Source organism: Penaeus monodon, chromosome 37 (genome assembly GCF_015228065.2).
Source record: "Penaeus monodon isolate SGIC_2016 chromosome 37, NSTDA_Pmon_1, whole genome shotgun sequence".
Lineage (NCBI taxonomy): Eukaryota > Metazoa > Arthropoda > Malacostraca > Decapoda > Penaeidae > Penaeus > Penaeus monodon.
In genome coordinates this window covers 24,103,173-24,108,172 of record NC_051422.1, presented here as the reverse complement: position 1 = coordinate 24,108,172, position 5,000 = coordinate 24,103,173, and positions in this window count along the sequence as shown.

Genomic DNA, 5,000 nt, shown 5'->3' with positions numbered 1-5,000 from the left:
TGCCGGGGGTGGGGGGGGGGGGGGCAAAACATTTGAAATATATTTTGCTTCCTATCTTTGTGTGAGTCATAAGGAGCTGTTACGGTCGCTCGTCTCAGGATGTGGGCAGAATACTGGAGACAACCACTGTACCAGTGTGCACTAAAAACACCAATGTAAAGGGATTTAAGAAAAACAGATGATCACGTTATCTTCTTTCTTCTTTCTTTCTTTTGGGAAATAAATAAAACAAGTTGTGAACCAGGGGCTCATACAAAATGCGTTCACAATGCTTAAAGTATGTATTCATTATTATTATTTTTTCATGCATATGAAAATATGCAAATAGATTTTAGCCTGCATTAAGCTACGTGGTTAAACAAAATATGCAGCTAATGGTCTTTGTTGTCGACGCGGCAGTGAAGTATGAATAATCAGTCAATTAATGATCACATTCTGCACGGTTTTCTTTGTCTGTCTGTGTGAGTGTCAGTCAGTCAGTCAGTCAGTCAGTCAGTCAGTCAGTCAGTCAGTCAGTCAGTCAGTCAGTCAGTCAGTCAGTCAGTCAGTCAGTCAGTCTCTCTCTCAGTCTCTCTTTCCGCCTCCTCCCTCCATCCCTCTCTATCTTTGTTTAATTAAATGTGTTTTTTTATTTTTATTATTGTAACTATTATCACTATCATCATATTATTGATATTGTTACTATCATCATAACTACTGTTATTGTTATGATCATTATTATTTCATTATCATTATTATCATAATTAGTACTAGTAGTAGGAGTAGTAATACTAAATTAGTAATAGTAGTCATTATCAGTATCCTATTCATTATCAATAGTGGCTGTAGTAGTAGTAGTTGTGGTAATAATAGTAGTATCATTATCATTGTTACTGTTACTTCGTGCACGATTGTTATTATTATCATTGTTATTGTCGTTGTTTTATCATCATCATTTTTGTTATCACTTTGTTATATTCATTATTAATAATTTATTGTCGTTACTACAGTATTATTGTTATTTTAACACCATTATTATCATCACTTCTTTGTTATTTTTACTATGATCACTGTAATGATTAAGAATATTATTGCTTATGTTGATGACGTTGATGATTAATTTAAATAACACATTATATAAAATATATATAAATCTCAATAACGAAAATGCAAAATAAAAAAGTTTTTCACACCAAGAATAACTATAGTAACAAAAGGAACTAAAATATTTTTTTAATGTTTAATTATTTATTCCCTCCCCCCACTCTCTCTCTCTCTCTCTCTCTCTCTCTCTCTCAGTCTGTCACACCAAGAATAACCATAGTAACAAAAGGAATTAAGATATTTTTTAATGTTTGATTAATATTTACTCTCTCTCTCGGTTTCTTCCTTTTTGCTTTCTCCCCCTTTCTCTCTCTCTCTCTCTCTCTCTCTCTCTCTCTCTATCTATCTATCTATCTATCTATCTATCTATCTATATATATATATATATATATATATATATATATATATATAATTCTTTATGGATGTGTGTGATTTAATTCGCATTAATTTCGTTAGCGCTTGATATTTCTCTATATAGAACTCTAAGAATATGGTTAAATCCCCAGAATAAAAACAAATTATACAAACTAAAAGTAGAAGCACTTTATAAGGCAAGATAATTTTTTTCAGAAAACGATAAGAGAGTATTCACAGAAAAAAGTATTTGTTCGAGATATAAAGCCGAGCTGATTCACGAAGTTAAGGATAAAAAAGAAGAAATGAGAGAAAAAGACTCAGCTGTAACTGAGAGTAAAATACGGGATCACTAGTACCGTAGGAAATAACTTCAAAGCGGACGTAAGCAGCTTAGAGAAGTCGAGAAAAATTTTAAACCTATTAAATCTTCGGGATTTACTTCTACTAAAGAAATGTTTTTGGCTACACTGTGCACGATAACAACAGTACAAAAAAAAAAAAAAAAAAAAAAAAACTCCCAGATCGGTAGAAACGCTGGGGAGTGGGAGTAGACACAGAGAGTGAGTGGCTGAAACAGGAAAGCGGGATGGAGACAGTGAGCAGTGCGTGGGCATGCAAACAAGCACTTATTTTATATGCACGTGTGTGTGTGTGTGTGTGTGTGTGTGTGTGTGTGTGTGTGTGTGTGTGTGTGTGTGTGTGTGTGTGTGTGTGTGTGTGTGTGTGAGTGATTGTGTGTGTGCATGCGCATGCGACCTGCATTAAAAACCTCACCGATACTTGAAACGCAACAACCATGGTACGAAGCGCTGTTTTATTCCCTTTTTCTCTCACATTGTTTCCGTACACTCCTAATCTAAATCCAAAAAATAATCATCTAATCTAAGATTAGTTTAACAAATGAAAATAAGATGTGGAGGAAAAACATGGAATCTACGTTGTACAACTGTGACTGTAAATCCAGTCTTGGAAAGTGTATTCGCACTAATATTAAAGTACGCTAAGAACTCACATGCAATAAAAGGAATATGTATATTCTTTCTGCTATATTTTGAACGGATTAGAATTTTATCAGAAGAGGGAGAAATTAAGAAAAAAATACGAAACTATGAATATAGCTTTGTCTTGCTGACCTTAAATGTAAAATATAAAAGAGAGAAAGAAAGAAAGAAAGAAAAAAAAAACTTTAATTCTAAAACATGAGAGCCAAAGCGGAAAAGTTTCCCGTGGATCTAAGTGCTATGGTCGAGTAAAGGCAAAAAGTGTCATGGAATACTTCACGACTCGTTCCCTGCCAACTTAAAGACTCGTTTCTGCCAACTTCCCTGCTCGTTCCATGCCAACTGAACCAATCGTTCCCTGTGAACTTAACTACTAGTTTCCTGACAACTTCACTGCTCGTTCCCTACCAATGTCACTGTTCTTCCCTGCCAATTTAACTACTCATTCCCTGCTAACACATTCATATATCTTGCGGGTGTAAAGAAGCGTACGAATGAATGAAAGATGATAATGGTGATGGTGGTGTTGATAGTGATGATGATGATGATAACAATAAAGATAATGTAATAATTATTATCATTATTATTAGTATTAGTATTAGTTTTACTACTATTATTATCATTATTATTGTTATTACTATTATTATCATTATTATTGTTATTACTATTATTATCATTGTTATTATCATTATCATTATTATTACTGATATTGTTAACATCATCATTGTCATTATTTCTATTCTCCTTATCATTATCATTATTATCAGTATCATCATCAGTACAAGTACCAATGTCAAAAGTATTTTTATTATAATCATCATTACTACTATTTTTATCATTATCTTCATTATTATCATTATAAAATAATTTATTATAAAATACTGTCATATTTCATTATAAGGAGAATTTTTCTTACATCATAATGACTAATGTTGCTTCGTCGTGAGAATTTTCAATAGCATTAATCATATTATGACAATATTTTTTTAGTATTATAATCTTTATCATAACAGTAATAGGGGGGGAATCCCAAGTAAAATAATATTCGTTGAAATTTATCGTTTCCAGTTCATGATGTCTGTTGTTAAGAAATAAATAGAAAAGGGAAAGAAAATATACGCAAACAACCAGTGTAAAGGATTTCGCATTTTCCTTCTATTTCTTCAGGAGAAAGAAACAAAATATTGTGAGGCTACAACAGTGTGTTTGAAAAATTGTACAAAAGACATATCGTGATGCATTATTCAGTACCAAAGACAATAAAAATATCGGCATATTGGACATTCAAAATCAACAAATTCCATTTTTAGGCTGGGAGCATTTGGAATGCAAGGAGACGAAGACAAATTATCAAAATGGAAAAGAAGAGAGGCTGAATGAAGATAGATTATTCAAGAAATCTAAAGAAATGTAGTCAAAAGTGGAAGATGGTAATGTGATACGGAACAAACAGTGGAGGATTTTATGTGCACTGCATCTTCTACATACATCCAGTAACAGAACTAGATAGGATTCTTCTTGAGTGCGTTGTTAATCCATTCTGAATCTGCCTGTTTTTTTCGTGTTCCGTAATCAGAAGTGTGTGTGTGTGTGTGTGTGTGTGTGTGTGTGTGTGTGTGTGTGTGTGTGTGTGTGTGTGTGTGTGTGTGTGTGTGTGTGTGTGTGTGTGTCTGTGTGTGTGTGTATGTGTGTGTGTGTGTGTGTGTGTGTGTGGAAATAAAATGATGAACATGAAGTGTGCAGTTTCCCTCATTCTTTATACCATTATTCTCTCTTCCACTGAACTTTCTCCTGGTCGTTTTTTTCGCGTCCAAAATCAGAGAGGAAGATAAACTCATTCTGATGGAGAGCATGTAGTGTGCGATTTCTTTCATGCTTAAACCACCATTCTTTCTTCCATTAATTTTTTTTTCTTCTGACTTCCACTTCAGTCCCAGAGACAGCTTTCTCTGATCGGTCTGCAATTTATCTTAATTTAAGGAGTGTGTCTAGACTGAACTATGAAAGTGCTTGGTGAAGATGAAGTGTCTAAAAGGCGTCTTTTCATGTCACTGATTATAACACTAATCTGAATACATCAATATACGAAATAGTAATGATAGCATCGTGATAACTATAATGGTAAGGAAAATAATAAAGGTAATGATTATGATAATGATAACTATAATAATAATAATAATAATAATAATAATAATAATAATAATAATAAATTAATAGTAATAATAATGATTGTATTAATAATAATAACAATAAAAACATTAATAGTAATGACAAATGATGATTGTAATGATAATAATAACAATAATAAAATTTAATAGTAATAATAATGATGATTGTAATAATAATAAAAACAATAATTACGAAAAAATAATGAACACTACTAATAAAGAGACTATAATAATTATGATAATGATAATAAAAATAATAATATTTACTATAATAATAATGACAACACTAGTAATAATATCAATGATAACAAATTAATAATGATAATAATTATAATAATAATAATAATAATAATAATAATAATAATGATAATAATAATAATAACTATAATGA